General features: G+C 50.6%; 1 protein-coding gene across 7 annotated transcripts in view; it reads left to right on the plus strand.

Annotated features, from left to right (window-relative positions):
- The window catches only part of CASZ1 (castor zinc finger 1), a 277,948-nt gene that overhangs the window by 79,632 nt on the left and 178,544 nt on the right, over positions 1 to 19,772 (plus strand). The window contains exon 1 of one of the 7 annotated variants that reach the window (XM_032708907.1): positions 1,505 to 1,639. The exons of the other annotated variants lie outside the window; for them this stretch is intronic. The gene's annotated coding sequence lies outside the window, so the exon portion shown is untranslated. Of the gene's footprint in view, positions 1 to 1,504; positions 1,640 to 19,772 lie in introns of those variants that run through there. 7 annotated transcript variants of the gene reach the window in all.

The following is a 19,772-nucleotide window of genomic DNA, read 5'->3' on the forward strand; positions in this document are numbered from 1 at the left end:
GAGCACCAAATATTGGGAGACTCACCATAAAAGCCCAAGAGCTGGCAGAGGTCCCACAAACACGTACGTGAGTCACTTTTACTCACATGAGTCGTCACATCGAAATCAGAGGAATTAGCCTGTTATTATTAATTATTGTTATTATTTATGTGTGTGGCAATAGCACACGGGAGCTGTGATTATGGAGTAGGGCCACATTGTGCAAGGCACTGACAAATCCAGAGCAAAACCGTGGTTTCTGCCCCAAAGAGCTGCCGGTGTGAGCATCGGACAAGAGGCAACAGGTGGAGACAGACACGGACAGGGAAGCACACGGGAAGAGCGAGACGCTCCTGCAAGGGGTTCTGTGTGGGAGTGCTGACGCAGAGCTCCCAGTGAGAAAAGCGATCCAAGGGTTTACAGGTCTGCACAGCTTGGGCCGAGGGCCCAAATCCTGCAAGTCCTGCCGTGGAGGCAGATCCGCCCCTCAGACTCAGTGCACGGGCAGCACCTCCAAACCCCAGAGGGAATGGTGCTGGGGAGCCCTAGAGGGCATAAGGGATGAAGGGAAGGGTCTCTGTGGATGGTTCTGTGCAATCACCGCCACAAAATGTGCACATCGGTGTAATGTACACTCGCTGTCTCAGCGAGGTGAAAGGTAGAGCTGAGAAAGAAAAGGCAGAGCTGAAGAAAGTAGTTTCTTAACACAGAAATGTGATGCCTGCCTGTTGGAAATTCAGGTGCATGCAAATGTAGGGGAACTCTTGGCTCTCATCCTGCAGAGACAGCCCCCAAACCCAGCCCAGTCCACAAGGCTGCCCGTGGCTTGCACGTCTGTTCCTTGGTGTTTTCTCTAGGATCCAGATCCGCAAAAGTTAGTCCTGTGTGTAACTGCCAGCAAAGCCAGCACCCCCAAACTGAGAAATAGGACAGCTGTAGGTGCAACGAGACAGTGTTTAGTTCTAAACTTGGGGGAAATCCAGATTAAGAACACAATCAAAAGAAAAGTATCGAAGTTTAGAAGTTTTTGTAAAATAGAAACTGAACATCACGCCTAGGAAAACCAGCTGGAGAATAAAGCAATACTCACAGCCCAGTTATTGATCATCTCCATGGAGTTTAGTCTCAGGGAACTAAGGTGAACAGGGGTCACCAGGCTGCAAAATAGAAAATTTTACAAAACTTCCAGTGGCCCTCTGGGAAGGAGGAGAGATGGGAGAGAGGAACCGCTGGTGCGTGGACAGGGTAGGGGACGGGGCAGCTGCCCGCGCGGGCAGGGAAATGGGAACACTTTGTCGCCTTCTCCCTTGCCAGGGGAGGGCGATCCGGTCCGGGTTTTGCAGGCGCCCCTGCCTTGCCTGCCTGCCCTGCCCGCCTGGAGACCGAGTCCGCTCCGTGCCCGCTCCCTCCCGCCGCTCCCCCCTTCCCCTCCCCGGGCGGGCCGGGGCAGGCGCCCCGCGGGCTCCAGGCCGGGTTTTGCGCGGCGCCCGCCCTCCTGTTAGAAATAGGAAAATTCAATAATCAAAGCAAAGGGGAGCGCGAGGAGGAAAAATCCGGGATCAGGGCAAGTTTGATGGCGCATGCGCGCTGCTGCCTCCATCCCAAACACACACACATTTCCCTTGACTTGGAAAGTCACCCAAAGCAGCCCCAAGTGCAGGTAAGCCCGTCCGCTCCCGCCCGGCCCCGGCCCCGCCGCCGGCAGCCCCGGGGCCGGGGCGCTGCGCGGGCGGGCGGCGCTGCCCGGCAGGTGGGCAGCGCTCCGCGCTCCGCCGCGGCTCCCCGGGGCAGCGCCCAGCTCCGCGGGCACCGGGCAGGGCTCCCCGGGCGCCGGGCAGGCTCGGCGGGCACCGGGCGGCAGCGGCGGCCCCGCGGGAGGCGGGGGGAGCGGCGGCGGCGGGGCCGGCGGGGCAGCGCCGTGCCCGCTCTCGGCGGCGGAGCCGCGGCCGCGCCGGCGCCCGTCAATTTCCCAGACTTTGGCAGGAGCGCGGGCAGGGGCCGGGGGAACACGTGTTCCCGCTCCGCGCCGGGCGCAGGTAACGCGGCCCCGCCGCGCCGCACAGCCCGGGGGTCCCGGCGCGGCACCGCGGGCTCGGGGGGGGGGACAGGCGGCAGCAAAGTTGGGCGAGCGGCGGCGGGAGCGCTCGGCGGGCAGGGCCGGGTGCGGCGGGGCGAGCCGTGCCAGGGAACTTTCTGCGAAGTGGCCGGGCCGGGGCCGGCAGCGCTTCGCCCGGTGCCCGCGGCGGGACGGCCGCAGCCCCCCGGGCAGGGGCCGCGGCGGCGGGAGCGCGGCTCGGGGCAGCCGGTGCCCGGCCCCCGGGCGAAGCAGCAGGTTATTTTTACCCGGTGGCATTTGCAGAATGCGCAGCTGATTTGCCATCCGGAGCCAGGAAGTTTCCCCCCTCCGCCTCCTTCCCCTCGTCGCCCCCTTTCCCCCTTTCCCCCAGCGCGACGGGGCAGCGGCGGGCGGGGGGCGGCCGCCCGGGGCGGCGGCGGGCGGGGGGCGCGGAGCGGGGCTCCCGGGGGAGCCGCTGCCCGCGCTGCGGACTCCGGGCGCGGGGAACAGGTGTCCGAGCCGTCACTCAGAGCCGGGCGGGGGGGGCGCGGGGCGCGGGCGGACGAGGCGAGGAGCGGTGCGGGGCCGGGACCCGAGCGCCGCCGGCCGCGGAGCGCCGGTCCAGGGAGTGGGGCTGGAGCGGGGCTGGAGCGGGGCTGGGGGCGGCCCGGGGCGCCGGCAGAGCTGTCAAGACGCTCGGGCTGTCGCCGCCGCTCGCCTCGGGGCCGGCGCCGGGGCCGCCCGGCTGCGCCGCGGGCAACTTGTGCGGCAAAGTTTGAGGGGTGGGCTGCGGGCGGGGGCTGCCCCGAAGCACGGCGGGGCTGATCGATCGGCCCGAACCCTCCTGCCCTTTCGGGCCGGGAAGGTGAAACTTTTCAGGAGCGGCACGTCCACCTTCTGTGTGCCCCCTCCTGTCCGCGCCGCGCTGCACAGCGGGTCCTGGCAGCCCGCTGCCTGGAACAGGAGCTGTCTCTCCCAAAACTTCATTGATGAATTTATTTCCTCTATTGATTTGCTGACTCTCAGCGCGGAATAATTTCTTGCGAAGGTTTCGGACTTCTCATTTCAGAAGTCCTGCCTGCTTCCCACCTACCCTTTATCTTGTGTGTCGCTGCCACCTTGTTAGCTACCCTAAAGGTGGTTTGGAAGAGTTTATGGGGGAATATTGTTGAACTTCAGTAATCAAGTTTCCAGATCTTATGCCTCCTGTTTAATTTATTAGACTAGTTATTTATTCTGTTGATGATAATCTGTTGCTGGTTTCTATGGAGATGTTAAACTGATCTCTTTCAGAAATCAAACTCCATATGCACTAAAACGTTTAAAGGAGCAGCGTCCCCTTTTGTTTTCAGACTTTGTACCTTTTCAGTGCTTTTATTGGGCTCCTGTATATTTTATATATTAAAGCCTGAAGTTGAAGCTTTGTGCAAGACAGAGCTTATTATGGCTAACAGAAAGTCAGGGCTTTGATCCTTTTTTTTGCATCATCATTTAAAACAGATCATTTTTCCCCCCTCATCACACAAGATAGCAGAACCCTTTCAAGATCAAAGCGTCCAGCTAAAAACTATTGTTTAAAAAAAATAGAAAAAGAGCCAGTTAAATTAGGGGGATGTTTCCTTAATCTGCTTATTTTGTTCTAAAGATTTTTTTATTTTTTTTAGCAGTGAAAACAACAACAACAGAAACTTGTGGCAACTATATTGTTATTTTTATACCTCCCAAGTCTTTTTAATGTTAAAATAAGTTCAAAGTCAAATATCTCCAAAGATAAAGTGCTTGTTAGGGTGTTTTTATTACTTGGTTTCTAAATGTGGAAGGTCAGAATCCAGAAAGCTACCGCATTAGAGAAGGTTTTAATAGTCTTTGTCTCATCTTAATGAGAGAGCAATCTAAAAAACATTTTCCCCGCAACATTTATAAATTATTTCAAAGAAGTGTCTCTGCATATAACTCAGTTTTCATTATTTCTTAACTTATCCATTGCATTATTACATGTGAATCAGTGTAATATCACTTCAGAAAAAGTAATTGAGGTGAGAGAAGAATTTTTTTTTTTTTTATGCTTAAAATTTGAGAACTCCTGGTAAGCTGCTGTGTCGATCAGGGTGATGCACAGTGCACACCAATTGTGGGTTTTTTGCTCATCTCCTGGAGAAAAGTTAAAAGGTTTGCAAAGAAAATCCTATACCAGCACAAAATGCATGTTGAACACAGTAAAAAACCCCTTGTTGTACTTTCTTTTAGTGTATCTTCAAAATGTTTCCCCTCCCTAAAGCAGAGATCTTTTTCCTCTTGATATGCTTCTGTACTGATCTTTAAAATAAAAGAATAATCCTAGAGGAAATAGTGCCTGTAACCCTTATAACTCATATATGTTTGTGTGTGTATATACATTTATAGTTCACATATATATGTGTACACATACACGTATATGGAAAACACCCAGGTGGTTTATGATCTGTCCATACCAGACTTTATCTTTTTTCCTTGGTAATTTTTCTCCTTTTTTTTTTTTTTGTGTGTGTGATTTGTCGTGCTGTAGATCATTTAAAATTTTTTTGTAGGTATTCAGTTTATTTGTTTGATTTGAATTGCAAACAGAATTGACTCTGACAAGTAAAAAGAGGAGGGGGGAAAAAAGGAAACACTATGGCTTTAAACTCAGGAGTTTGCATATTCTCCTTGTATCTTTCCCCTTTGCTAATTATTGTGTTGTTTTCAGAGCAAATATGTCATATCCATGGCGACCAGGCAGGTTTATTGTCTTTCAGAAGCAATAGCTCACATAAGTAATTAATGACTTCTTTTTTTTTCCTCTGGCTTAGGTTAAACAGATCATTCAAGGAAAGTCATATCTCTCTCTCCCTCTCTCTCTTTTTTTTTTTAGCCCAGTGACATAAGAACATGAGTTAGAACAAGAAAATACTTTAACCAAGAAGTCAACAGCTTATTTTTCCTCATTTCTTTTTAAAAGCTCCAAGTGTCAGCTTTCCACACACATGACATTGTCATTCTCGCAGTTTCAGAGCGAAGCCTTGGTACAGGGAAAAGCCACTGAGGGCTGGAGTTGAGTTGGTGTTGTACAGCTGAGCAAAGTGTGTCTCTGGGTGCATGTGGGGGGTGTTGTTCTTGCTTAAGGGGTTTGCTGTGTACTGGGAAAAATACCTTTCCCTCACTATTCCCCCCCCCCCCCTCCCCATTCCATCTGTATTAAAATCAGTGTTAAAATAAAGGTGTGTTTTTGTATCTTGCAGATTGTAATTCAAACAGTTTCCAGGAAAGAATTAGTAATTCATTTTTATATACAGCATATATACACACACGCTTGAGCTCCACCCAAAACAATCAAGCTAGCTGGAAAAAACCCCTTATTTCCTTTTTCTTTTCAAGCCCAAGCAAACTTGCACAGTAAGTTTGAAAAGCTTATTGAAAATAGCCCCCCATTTTTGCCAGGAGTTTGCTGCAGGTATGAATCTTGTCCTTTCCCTTCCCAACTCTGTTCCTTCCTATTACAGCTGAATTTGCTATCTGGCCAAGCCAGGGGCTGGTTATCCACTATGATTTACTGAGGTGGTGATTTCCCCCCAACCCCCCCCAGCACCTTCACCCCTGTTTTGTTTTTGCTAATTTCATTTTCAGAAGGATTTATACACAGTCCAGCTATATAAATTCCTTGGGAGATAAAAGCACCGCACACTTCCATAAACAAAAGCTTTTACTTGCATCCTGTCTTCCTTTTTTTTTTTCTCCTCAAAGTAAAAAGGAAAAAACCCTAAAAACAAAACCCCAAGCCATCTGATTGAAGCAGGTATCATAAATGTATGCTGGTAATGATTCTGTATTCCACAATGCTGCTACTTTAACTTTTAAAATCTGTTTCCTTTCTGGTTTGTAACATTAATCAAAGAGCCGCTTCCTTCCAATTTTTCCACAGACTGGGGCTAATTAGAACCACTCGAATCATATTTTGTAAATTCCATGTGGATGTTACTTTAGGTTTCGAGATCGCGAGTGCTCCAGGTTCAGGGTGGCTGTGCAGTCTTACGGTTATTTTTATTAATGCTTCTGTCTCCCAAAGCAGTCCAGGGTTTCTCTCCGTTTACCCCAGATAGATTTGTGGGTTCAGGCACAGGGGTGTGTCGGAAATAGACGTTACAAGGAGGAAAAAGAAAAGCCGAGAAGGGAAGAGATTTTGCAGTGTAGTTCCAAAGAGCAACAGAGAACCCCCTAAGTAACGTGAAGCTGAGGATTCAACAGACTTGATAATTGAGCCCTTAACCTCCTGATGTCTGTATCAGAAAAACAGAGTCTAGCAGAGGGAGACAAAGAATACAAGCAAATACTGGGCAGGAGGAAGCTGGGGAGATGACTGAAATATTGAGGTGCCGTTCAGGGTACGTATGGATCAGTACATGACGTCTCCTTAGGCTCAGTTTTTCCCTCTGGCAAAACGTGGCTGGTTTAAAGGTGGCTTTGGGAGAACCTGATGTTTCAGTGCAGCCGAGAGCCCGGCGTTTCTGTGGCGTGCGCAGATGGAACTTGGAGACGCTTCTCCTGGAATTGGTGTTTATGTTTCCCTGTTTCCTTTTGGGTTTGAAGGACTGACTGGTGATTTTTTTTTTTTTAGATCTTTATGGGAAGTTAAACAGCGAGAAGTTGGGAGTTTTCAGGTTGTGATTATTAGGCTGTGCTAAAGGGATTTGAATCGAACCACTCTGAGCACCCGGCAGGGCGACTGTTTCCATGCTCTGCTCTAGCATTTCTCTCCTGTACATTTGTGTACCTAAATAGGGCATCCAAGAATTAGGGGGCAGTGGGCTCGCACAGAGATCTCAAAGTTAACTTGCTTTTGGTGTATAAGGCTGCAGCTTCAAAGAAAAGCAAGGGCGCATCGTAAATTTTGCTAAAATTAATCAGCCGTTTAAGAGCTCCACATTAACGAGGTTTTCCAGGCAAGCAGCTTTCTTCTCCTCTTCTTCTTCTTCTTTCTCATTCAAAGTCCGAGAGGGTTGGGGTAAAGGGGGGAGAACATGAGTAAGAAGAGGAAAGGGTTGGAATTTGAGTAGAAATAATAAAAACAAAAAAGGCTGGATTTGTAGAATATAAATCCTCATGTGTCCTTGATCCATATTGTCAGGGTTTTTTTTTTTTGGTCGGATTTGTCCTGTGTGCCTTTGACGGAAAAGGCACGTAGAGAGAGAGAGAGAGAGAGCGCGACAGAGGGGGAGAGAGAGAGACGTGTCACTGCTTTGGAGCTCATTATCATTCTTAATAAGTCTTAAGGAATAAAGAGGAGCATTGAGTGTAAATGCTGGGTAATCCTAACACTCCTCAAGGTGAGAGGAGTCTCGAGGACACAGAGAAAGAGAGTGAGGAGGAGGGGGCTACTGCGGGGGCAGGAGAGGAGATGTGGATGAAAGTGGTTTTGAAGGGAGTGGGCATGGGTTAGTAGGGCTTGTGGCTCCGGGCGCTTTGGGTTCGTTCCACAGGCCTGTGCCTGGGAAAGTTGTCTCCAAGTTTGCATCCCAGAGATGGTAACCAGCCCAGCTGGACCTTGGGGCTGAAAGATTGGCCTCCAATGGTGACGTTCTCTGACAGACAGTGGTGTGAGGAACGAGTCTGCTGCCCACCCTTCTTTGCCCGGTGCTGGAGGGTCTCACCCCTGAGCGGGAGCAGCGTCCCAGGGTGGGTGCTCTGCCATGGCTCTGCTTTGGCACCTGCTTCCTCTGCTCGGGCTCGGTTCTCAGCCTGTGCACCCTGTCTGTAGCTCCTTTCGTGTCACTCCTGTTGGATGCCTCAACTCCTTCTCTTTGCCTGAATTTCCTGGAGCCTCTCCCTGCGCTGCTCGGACACTAGGTGGCTTAAAGCACAGGCTCTGCTGGCAGCTGCCAGCGACGTTCATTCACTCTTTCTGGTGGGCTCCTTTATTCAAACTTCAGGCTGACAGCAAAACATGGAGATGTCTTTGAATCCGTTGTGGATTCAGATATCGCCCGACCTCCTTGGCAGCGTGTTTGCAGTCGCGTTGGGGGATTTGAGCCCGTGTAGCAGGAAGAAAGAGGACACTGATGAAATGAATTCAGGGGCTGGGCTGCCTGCTCTGATGATAAGGAGTCAGGAACCTGCCGGCATTGCCGAGTCCTTCCCTCTCCAGGAGATTTCACCATACCCATTTTAAAGGGTGTGCATGTTCCTCTTGGAAAAAAACATTGCAGGGTTGGCAGCGCCCTTCTTACTGTGCTGATGTGTAATGGAAGATGCTGAGTCTTCAGCGATGCCCACTGACCCTTCTTTCTGGTCTCTTATCTCAAGTCCAGTTGCAGGCAGAAGGGATTGCTGTAATTGGGAATTTGCCTAATGCATCCAAAGCCTAAAGAAAGGGAGTGGAGCACTTGAATTTTTTTTTCCCCTCCTACAGTCAGTGTTGTCTCTCTGGTTCAGCCCATAGCTTCTGGCTGAAGTAGGAGCTTTACCTTTTTTAAAATGACTCCAAATACCTTGGAGCAGGTGGGAGGGAGTTGTGGATGCTGAGTTTTGATCAGTTGGCAGAAGCCAAACAAAATGAGGGGGAAGTCTTGCTAAATGCTGATTTTTCTGGGTCCAGGTGCTTGGCTTCAAGGTTAAACGTTACATTGGTAATATTATTAGGTATTAAGTTATTAGTAATGGAACTGTGGGGCTTGCCTGTACTTGGCAGAGAACCGCTAAGAAACTGTATTAGGGCTGAGTTCATCCTGGTTTCTCTGGTGGTGTCCTTCCAGCGTGTCTCACCCTGAGCTGGAGGGAGGAGGAAACACGAATGTACTTTTTGTGCATTGTCTGCCTTTTGAACTATTTTCTTAGACAGTTAATGAGTTGTAGCAAGGAGACACAGGCCCTCGTAGGGAGGGCTGTGCCTGCACCCCCTCTCGCTGTGTGCAGTGGCTGGTGAGGTGTCAGCTAATACCTTTCACGCGTGATTGAGCTGCTCTAGAGTAGGACCCGGAGGTTCAGGAGTCTGCGCTCCTGGGGCGGCTCTGGAGCCGTCCAGCTGCCGAGGCCTCGTGTGTAATCGGCGCTGCAGGAAAAGGGGCTGCAGGACTGTCAGTTGTTTGGGCCTTTGGGGGCCTTTGGCTCCTTGCCCGCCGTGGCATTTTGGGGTGGTTTTCTCTCCAGAAGGTGTCCTATTTTTGTGCTGCCACCAGTGATGCTGTTCTGAAACAACATAGGTTGCTCCCAGATTCTGAGCCATAGGGCTTGTCATTTCAATGACAGTACAACAAGTCACCTCAGAGTTGGTCTCTGAGGCTGGTCCTCATCTTCCTGCATGTGAAGTCAGCTGGCAAGGCTGGTACCAGTGCTGGGAGGGCAGCACAGCACTGCACCCACCAGCATCCATCAGACATGGGAATGAAGGAGGTAGATGAACTCTACCGATTTTTTAGGGGCTTTTGAGTTTTATCCTTTGAAAGAACAGTGGGAGCTAGAAAGCTTAGAAAGAGAATCCTTCCATCTCCTTGATGGGGAAGGGCTGTTTGGAACTGCCACTACACAATACATTTTAGCACTCAGGAGGGGCCAGTGGAGCAAGTGCTGAGAGTGTGACCCAAGTCTGTCTGGTGGGTTTAGAGAAAAGTTGACTGGTCAACATTTCCTAAAAGTACGAAATAGTCTGGTTGTGGTCCCTGCTTGGACTTGAAGGTAGGCCTGGCAGTTGACTGTCACTTATAAAGCCAGTTCTTTTCTTTCTGGTTTTGCTTCTCCTTCCAATAGCAAAGTGACCAGGCCTTTTATTCCTTAGCAGTATGAACTGCCAGCCCTACACCTTCCCCAGTGTGGCCAGGCAGAGCCTTCTAAATTAGATGGGATTGTAACTGGCATAAATGCAAACTGAGCTGTGTGATCACAGCCTGTGGCTTCGAGGTGTCTCCTCCTGCCCCACTCAGCCCATCCCCATCCAGGGAGAGGGAGGGCTGCACAGAATCACACTTGTCTGCGTGCTGCACGGTGAGCCTGGCAGAGCAGTTGGGAGGCTGGCAAACAGCTCCCAGCGTGGCTGCCTCCCTGGTGGCTGTGTCTGCAGAACATCCTCTCCATAGGGCTGCTGGTGACGGAGCCCCTCCCTCCACCAGTGCCTCAGGCTGGCCCAGCTTTATACCAGGGGAGCAGTGTCCTTTCACACTGGTGAGCCAGCAAAATCTCTCCCAGGGGTTATTGTAACCTCTCAGCAGCGATTTGCAAACAGGCATTCAGAGATAAAGTCTTGGTGCCGAGCTCAGGGCCAGTAGGGCAGATATGAAACGCGGCAGGTTTATGAAAGGGAAGGTGTATGAAATGCAGCCTGCATCTCCCATTTCACTGCACTATGCCAAAACACACAGTTTCTTATTTCAGTCACTGTGATCTTTCAAGGAGGTTAATTTCCATGACGAACTCCGGGCCACGTGCTTGGAGGATTTATCTAATTAGACTGACACTTTTCTTTTTTAAAAAAGAAAATTAAGCTGCACCTTGGAGGACTTAAGTATTTTAAACTGTGGGAGCGGCAGCAGGCGGTGTGATCCCTGCTCACAGAGCAGGGAGAGAGGAAATTTCCCCTTTTCCAGTCTCCTATTTAAGACTTCACCAAAGGTCCCTATTTACTCTAATTTTCTTACTTGGTGGCTGGGTGCTAAAGAGTGTTTTATTCTGCCTGAGACCCTAAAGCCTCAGCTGGCTCTTTAACTCATGTAAAGTATTGATGTTCTGGGCCGTTACGTATTCAGGATGGAGCGGAGGGTAAAGCAGAGACCTGTTAATGCTCCTTAGCCATGTCCTAGAAAAACTGCCCTCCCAGGGCAGGGAACAGAGTGCCTGCACCATATAATGGCTGAGGTAGGTATGTGTGCCTCTCACCATGCCTGAACACCTCGTGCTCCTGGATGTGTGTGTCCTTGGCTTGCCTGTGGTCACACAGAAAAGGGAGTCCCGGGAGAACCCCCTAGTCCTTCATCCAGCCTTGTTACAGTTGCATCATGCTCGGATTTCCTTCTGAAAATGCCTTTCAGACAAGAACTGGGACCGTGCTGTAGTGAAAATAGAGGATTTTAGGTTGAGGCTGCTACATGCAGGCAAGCCCCACGCTTTCCTTGACTGGATCTCTTTCACACTTGCAGGCACAGTGAATGATGCTGGGTTTGTTCCCATCAGAGGGCTCCTGGAGTCCTGCTCACACTCCTGCCTGCTGCCTGCCCGTTACTTGGCAGCTCCTTGTGTTGCTGCTTGTGAATCCAGGTTCAGATCACTTCAGGTCTGGTACTGCTCCAGCTGTTTCTCCTTGCAAAGCAGATGGAAGGAAGGTCTTTGCAGGGCACTGTATTTGCTGCACTAAACTCAGACAACTCAGACCACATTTTCCTGCAGCCCAGGCTGGAGCAGAGTAGCATTTGTGGGGTCTGGGGTGGATGGGGAGGGAAGTGTCCCCGCAAAAGGGGCCAGATGAGAACAGCCTTGTGAATTGTGGTGATAATACAGTGAACCCCAGGGAGCTGTTCATGGTGCAAGACTGCACTGAGGGAGAAAAACACAGCAGCCTCATCCAAGGAGATGGTCACTGGGTGTGCTACAGTACCAGCTGATATGCTGAGGAATCCGTGGTGGATAGCACCCAAGATTTAATTTTAATTTGTCTTTGGTGAGGAAAGGAACAAAAATAAATGTTTCCTTTCCTATCCCCCCACCTATGCAAAAGAAAAATAGAAAGAAAAACACTAAAATCTACCAGGCACTCAGAGGTCTAACCAATAAGAGCCCTGTCGGCTGGGGAGCGATCGTTCTGGCTTGGTCAACCATCCCTAACAAGTTAGGGGTTGTATAAACTCCCAGCTTACAGCTGTAAATTTACTCAATTTTGAATACAGCCACAAGCTGGCTCAGCAGGATCTGAAGCCGTCTGCTCCAGCAGTCCTGGTATGCTCGAAATTCCCAACTTGGGGGGCCCCAGCTCTGGACACGTGGAACTGGGCAGGGCCAGATCCTGGACTGCACCCCCACAGCCCTGCTGGACCCTGGATTGAGAGACATCTTCCCAACATAAGCTGTGGTGTTAATTTATCCTTTCCTGGCTTTTAGCTTCCCTGCCTTGGGGGAATGCCTCTTGATCTCCATAGCAGCAGGTCCACTGCCCCTGTGCCTTTTCCTGTCCCTTACCTGGAGACGGGGAGCTTGTGGAGGAGACTCCTTAGCTGACAGTTTCCCAAACACCGCCCGGCACAGCGGGGCTGTCTCTGCTGGATGGTGTCACAGCTGGGCAGGATTTGGTCCATGTGCAGTCCGGGGCCCTTCCTGCAGTGTCTGCTCAGTCCTGTGCTGAGCAGGAGTCAGTAGGTGTTCGCCTGAGTGACTGGGAGCAAAAGGAGAGTTCTGACTTCAGGGTTTGTTGCTGTGGAAGGGATGGTTCTCTCTAAACACCTCTAATGTTGCAATGTTGGATACTCCTAGAAAGCTGAACTTTTGGCTTGTCGGCACTGAATCCTGCTGCAAACAGCAGCATGTCACTTGCTTTGAAGGGGAATTTAGCCCAGACACACAGTTAACTTTGATCACCTCTTACATGTTCAGAAATTGGACAGTTAACAGCCATTTCATCGTGTTTCTGATGGGGAAGCATTTGGTCTGAGACAAATCCTTTTATCTTGGAACGAGACATCGAGTACTGCCATGTTACTGTCACTGACCCCTCGGCTTCAGCAAAACTGATGTCATATTTTCTGTTTGCTGGAATGGGCTTGGAAGGTAGAGATGGCTTGAGGGATGGCCAACCCCAGAGCTCCTCAGTGTGCTCCTGGCAGCCTCTGCCCTGGGCTGCTGCCCAGCTCTCTGACCACCTCACGCCCATTGTCACTGGAGCAGATGGGCTGCCTGCTTCAGGCTCCTCCAGGTATGGGAACAGTGAGGGCAGAGGTTTATGGGGATAACGTGGCTTCAAGCACAGCGAGTGTTGGCTCCTGATTTCAACTTCCTACAAATACATGAAAAGGAGTGATGGCAAATAAAAGGTTTGTGAGAGGTTTCCTCTCCCATCTTCCTCCTCTCCCCTGTGGAGCTGTGCTGGCTCTGGCTCCCAAAGGGTTAAGGTGACTCATGCCCCTCTCACCAGATCTGCTGGCAGGAACGCTTCATCCCAGCCACTAATTGGTGGTGTTTGCTCTGCACTTTCTCGCTCTGGTTTTGATGAAAACATTTAACCAGGAGCTTAGTGTGCAGAGGCTCCCAGCTGACAGCGCCGCGCTGGCTGCGCCATCCTCGCTGTGCAAATTCAGCTGAGGGGTGGCAGGGGAGGGCAAACAGCACAGCAGCACAGCTCCTGGCCCCTTGGTTCCGCTCCTCAGGATGCTCTTACCTGCAGGAATCTTTAGGGTCCAGGCCCATATCCGCTCTAGTCCACGGGTGCCTTTCTGTACCTGGACAGCCAGTGGCATTGGGAGCCAGTTCAGTGCCTTGGGACAAGGCTGCAGAGGTGGGCAGAGAGGTCCTGGTAGAGCCTGGTCTTACCTGAGAGCAGAGGGATGACTTGGTAGGGCTCGGGAGGTCTGTTCCCACACCATCTGGCTGGAATCCTAGGGGATTCTCCTGCAGAGAACAGGCTCCAACAGGCCCTGTGCCATGGAGGGGAGTGAAGCTATTGGTTCTGTTACGTGGAGATGACCTACTCATTCCTTCCTATGCCACTTGGAAGCTTGTACAGGGTTTTCCCAACGCAGTCTTTCATTGCAGCTGTTTCAAGTAATAACCTGCTCGTCTATAGGCCCTTCTAATGGGCTTCACACGAAGAAGCTTGAGCAGATTTTAGTTTTTGCCATGCAAGTGGCACAGAAGTTACCATGTCCTTATGGAGTCAGTCTTGAGAGTGGGCATGTCCAAGCTCCTCAGTTCCTACGTCACAGAACCCTTAGGCAGCATCAGAAACTGAAACAGTCCCTGGGGGAGATGCCAGTTTATCTGTGTTGCTGCTGGAAAATGCATTCAAATTTCTGCCCAAACAGGAGATTGTGACATGCACGAAATTCATCTGAGCCTGTCGGGGCTGCCACTGCTCTGATATTTCTTTACTTTTCTCTCCTTATCTCTGGTGATCAACCCTATGAACAGCAAAACAAATCCAGATGGGAAAATTTATAAACCAGAAAATCTGGATTCCCCGTTCCTGGAAAAGCATGATTCCTTGTTCTCAGCCGCCTCCGTGTGTCATGGGGTCTGCCATGAAAAGGTGCCAGAACTGTTGAAAGAGGCCAGGCCTGTGTGTGCGTTGGGGAAACAGAGCAGCAGTGTAACACCCTGTGTGAGTGTGGATTCCCAAGGGAGATGGGCTGCTCTGGGGAAGCCAGATTTGCCCAAGGGAGGGTTGATCAACAAAGGCGTTTGTCCTCTTTCGATCCATATGAGGACCTTGCTCCGCATCGTTCTGCTGAACTGATTATGCCTCTTGAGGGACATTTTCTGCCTCTTCCCTCTCCCTGACTATTGATAGTCTGGAACCAAATCCACGTGTCTCATTAAACACGGAAAGAGCAGGGCCAGGCCCCCACTGCACAACGTGCTGCCTGTTATCAGCCCGGAGAAAGGGGAGCGAACAGGTGTAGGATAACAGTGCAACTGAGAGAGACCAAAGTGCATCATAAAATAAACAAACAGCCCGTGCTCCAGCTCCCCCAGATGCACCATTGAGTTGCAGGGTCTACAGTGTGCTTTAGAACGTGCTCTGAGCAAGTGCCCGCTCGGGGCACCGTTTAATTTGCAGCCAGAAATGGGTTGATGGTTTTCTGCAATCGGGGGGGTGGTGTCTTGAAGCCCCCCCTGCCCCCTTGGGTTGTGCTGGGGGCTGCAGGAGCATCTGGGCCTTCCCTCCTTGTAAGTGAGGGCTGTGACTGCCATAACTGTGACCTTCACAACCTTTACTGTCTTCAGGGAGGAGCCCATCCAGCCCCTGCTGTGTGACACTCTTTCCTCCTGAGATCTCTCAGGTGCAGATATTTGTACCAGGATTTTATTTGATTTCTTTGCGCCTCCTCTTGCTGTGAGAATTTCTGTGTTGCCCCTTGTGCTTTGCGGCTGGCAGAGCTTGCAGTGGTGCTGCTGGCATTTCGTTGCATTTAGTGAAGCAGTGGCTTGGCTTATTGTGCCCCAGCAGCAGCCAGAGCTTCAGTGTCTGAGCGTGACTCAGCCCCTGGAATTGTGCTTACCCAACAATACCTTTTGTCCTTTGCCCAAAACTTCTGGCCAAGGAAAAGGGAAAAAGGAGGAGGGAGAAAAGAAAGAAAAGATAAAATTCTGCATTTAGCCATCCTTTCATCACAGGTGGTGCCAGTTGGTTTTTGCTTTATTTGTACAAGGTGGGGAAAAGAGAAAAAGAAAACAAGGTGGAACTCGGACAAGGCCCAGGAAATGTTTGAACCTGACAACAAACTTCCTTTGTTCAGGGGAGCGGGGGAAAGAGAACAGAAAAAGGGGTAGACCAGCTGAAACCAACCTCAGCCCTGTTCCCTTGGGCAGGTTTCTTCTTCCTACTCTTTATTGTTTGGAGTTTTTTTGTTTTGCTCAGGTGTCTTGTGATAATTTTGTTTGCGCAAGGGCCTTTGTGTGCTGCCTTCTAGAAGGTGGACGGATGAAAGGTTTCCTGGGGACACATTTGTTATTTGGATGGGGAGGATTTATCATTTTTTCTATCATATATCTATCATTATCTATCATTTATACATGCTTTGCATGATCCTTCTCCTCCAGCCACGAAGATCAAGATGGCTAGAGGGGAAGGATGAAGGACCGTGCTTCTCAGGAGGAGAGACAGATGAGCAATTTAGGGGCTAGGCAGACAAATCATGATTAAAATGCAGAAACCAGAGGGTTTTGTTGATGAGAAAACAAAGAGAGCCACGAAGGCAGCTGTCAGGGATGCTGCCTGGGGGACTCCTGAGTACCACCAAGTGCTAGGACACAGACCTCCCTTTTTTGCAGGTTGGCACAAAATCTCTTGCTGAATCGCCTGCAAGGTTCTTCTTCCAAAAGAAGAATTGGGAGTTGTGGGATAGCTGCCCAAGGGGCGCTGGAAATCAGAGTGACCTTCTGCTGTGTGGGACAAAATGGATCCTGGTGGGGTTGGGTTTCAGCAGGACCATTACAGCTGGTTTGTTGGGGATCACCGTGGGTCCAGCCAGGGCCACACAGCTCTGCTGGGCTGCCTGGCACTTGGCAGGAGCAGTTCAAGTGTTTTCCCATCCAATCAGGTGGTGAAGGCTCTCTCTGCCAGGCACCTGCCTGCAGGCCACGTGCTGTGTGTGCAGTACAGCTGGGCTGGGGAGACACTCAAGGGATCTGTTCCTCTCAGATGCTCTCCCCGAGAACGCTGCCTGCTGCCCTCCCAAACTGCCCTGTTACTTCTTAGCTGTTGCCTCTGTGCAGTGCTGCAGTGGTCCTGTAATGCTGGAATAGCTGGGTAGCGAGGAGTCCAGGATAAAAGGCTGTTCAGGCTTTTCTTGGCCAGGTTAGAACTATATTACACAGGGCTTAATTAATCTCTTTTATCTCATTTAGGTATCACAAAGTGTTGTGTCAAAATTAGTGAGCAAAATTGTGGGTATCACCTGTAGGGCAGGTGGTGGCCATGCTCCCCAAAGAAAGGTTAAATGTTTTGACTTGGCTGGGAGGAGGGGAGGTGTCCAACATTCAGTACATGAAAAGGAAGAAAGAAGAGCCGAGTATCAGTCACTGTGTGGAGCTGGACTGATGGGATACTTTCCTGTGGTGTCTTGGGATTCTTCTGATAATGGCCAAGTCACTGCCGTGCCTACTACACTGAAGTAATCCAAAGGTGCTGCCAGTGAAAACTTTTCCCCTGATACCAAGGAAGTGGATTCCCTGTATTGCATTAACTAGGACATGGATCCTTAGCGACCTTTCTTTTCAGTGCATGTTCCCTCTGAGTTTCATCAAGCAGCCCTGGAGCTGCTCTTTTCCTGAATGTGCTGCTAAGCCTGGGGATCTGGGATCCCTGGGCTGCAGGACATGATCTTAATTAAATAACTCCAGAGCAGAGACTGAATTCAGTGAGTCCCAGGCAAAAGCTGGAACACTTCCACTACAAAATATGCTACTCCAGATTTACACCAGGAGCTGCCACATTCCGACGCTGGTCCTCAGTCTTTGCCTTAGTTTTTGTATCTGCACAATGGAGATAATAAAACTTGCCTCCAACACGGCTTGTGGCTGAGAATTAAGGAGCAGTTTCCAGAGCCAGACTGAAGGCAGCTACGGAACACGGGCTGTATTTTTGCTGCTCGTGTATTTGTGTGGAGTTTGGAAATTAGGGCCCGAGTGAGACCCAGAGAGGCAGGTGAACACACTTGCTGCGTTTCCTCTCCGGAGGCACTCCAGGGAAACTTGCCCAGGGGTCTCGAGGGAAGGGGCTGGCACGGGGGTGCTGGCAGCAGGAGCCGTGGTGGCGGCTTTCCTGCCGTCCATTCCAAGCACAGGAATGACTGTGGGGAACGATTTCAAAGCCACCACTATGGAGATTAAGGGGATGAGAATGTAAATCTCAAGTAAAAAGGTAATTGAATGTAATAGCAAACACTGCTCGGTCTATGTTAATTTTAGCTCTTCCCCTGGATACAAGGCGCTGTATTAGTGTTTTATTACCATTTTGTTTGCACTAATAAAATAGTAAAATTTATTTCAAGGAAGTTGAAGGATGGTTTTACAATGCAAATTTGAAGAAATTGGACTTTTCATTTACGCCACTGCTATTTTAAACCCTGAAGGGTGTAAATTAGCCTCCTGTGCCTGGGTGAAATCCACTGCTTCCACAAGCAGGGGGAGGATTTGATGTGGGGGAGAAGAGAACAAAACCAAATCATCTGAATATTTCAGAGAGACAGAGATATCTGATGAGGAGAGAGGAAAAAAACCTGCCTGCCTGTGCCCACTGAGCAGAAGGGCTGGAGCAGAGTGGGAAGAGCTGGTGAGACACAGGTTTGTGCTGGTGAGCAGCTCCAGCTGCCGTGGGCATCGGGAAGGGGCAGAACAGGGCAGGGGGTGCCCCCAGACACGGCCGTGCCCGCTCTGCCCGTGAAGGAGGTGCAGGATCTGGGGCTCAGCTGATTAACAGATGCTGCCAGTGACAGACAGTTCCTAGAAGTATGGGAGCCTTGGGTAGGTTTTGCTTTCCGGCCCAGGGGACCCACACTTCCCATGCTGCCTGTACTTCTCTCTTTCTCTCGCTGTGCTGTCTTCACCTTCCTGCCGTGGCCCGGCCCGTCCGGGCTCTGATTCACCGCTGAGTCATGGCACTGCCAGGGAAGGTGCCTCCAGCCCAGGAGGCTGGTTCAGCGACCTCCTCCTTCACCCAGGACTCCTCTTGGGCACCAAATGGAAAGGGATGGGCAGATTACCTGGTGCCTTTCACCTTTGTAAAGTTGTTTATAACAGTGCTGTTCTCATGATGCTGTAAAGGCCGAGCCACAAGAATTGGGTCCAGAGAGCCATGTTTGGTTCCAAAGGTCCTGCACTGGGCTGGCCATGTGCCTCTTGGAGGGAGGTGTCTCAGGGTGTAGAAGCATCCAAAGCCCAGCAGCTTTCTTAGACTTTTCTGAGTTTTTGCCACAGGTCTGAAAATCTCACGGGGTAACTGTGAGGGCTTCATTCTCCCTGTGGAAAGGGAGGTGTGGAACAGGAGTTGTAAATTCCTTTTTTTCAAATCCCAGAGGTCCCATCCCCCTGCCAGGGAAGGCTTTGAGTTACTGTTTTCTGTTGATGTCCACCTTGCTTACACCTCAGTCTTCACACAACATTTGAATGAAGGGAGCCATGCTGAGTCTCTCCTGAATCGGAGAATTAAGATTTCTTCGTAATTTTAGTGAAATTGTACATTTGCTCATTGTCCTGAGATGCTTGTTTGAAGCAAGTCTGTGTATTATGTACCTCCCCAACCACACCAGGTGTTTGTACAGTGACAGAGGTACTGATTGGGTGTGAAGTGCTCAGAGAACCCTGTTCCTTCTGATAGCCAGCAGACTGATGGGCACCTCAAACATTGCTTATTCCGAGGCAGTTCTCTCCAGCAGTATTGGGACTTTGCTGCCAGCCCAGTCACTCTGCTGTGGCTGCTCCTCCCGTGGGCTGTAATTGCTCAGGTGCTCGTTTGGTGTCTGGCCGCCTGGTCTGGCTGTTGCCCTGCATTCTTGGCCAAGTGGTACAGAGTGAACTGGAGAGGAAAAACCAGCTCCAGAGATCTGATTTTGCAGGGAGGTAGATCTCCCAGCTCTCCTTTGGACTATGAATGTCTATTCGTTTTATCCTCAGGAGGCCTTTCAGGACAGAAACCACTGTTTACCCCATGCGAAGGCAGGATGGAGCTTTGGCTCGTTACTATTTATGGTCTGGATAGCAGCAGATCCACTGGGAAAGTGGAGGCCAGGCTCCAGGTCCTTTGTCCGTACCACTGTGTGACCTCTCCTTGTGTCTGGCGTTACAGAAAGCCTTCGAAAGTTTTTAAACCCTCTTGCAGGTTCCAGTTCTAGCACGAAGTCAGTAGCCCATGGGTGGTATCGGGCAGCCCTCTCAAACTCCCTGCCCTGCTCCTTTGGTGGGTGTAGCAGAGGCTGAGCCAAGACTGAGGGCGTTACCAAAGAAAGCAAAGACTTTATTTTTGGCATTGAAATGGTTTCCTATTCCAGGCGAGTCTGGGGAGCAGCGTGGTTGTGTACCCAAGGATTTAAACAGT

The sequence above is a fragment of the Chiroxiphia lanceolata genome, chromosome 22 (genome assembly GCF_009829145.1).
Source record: "Chiroxiphia lanceolata isolate bChiLan1 chromosome 22, bChiLan1.pri, whole genome shotgun sequence".
NCBI classification, from domain to species: domain Eukaryota; kingdom Metazoa; phylum Chordata; class Aves; order Passeriformes; family Pipridae; genus Chiroxiphia; species Chiroxiphia lanceolata.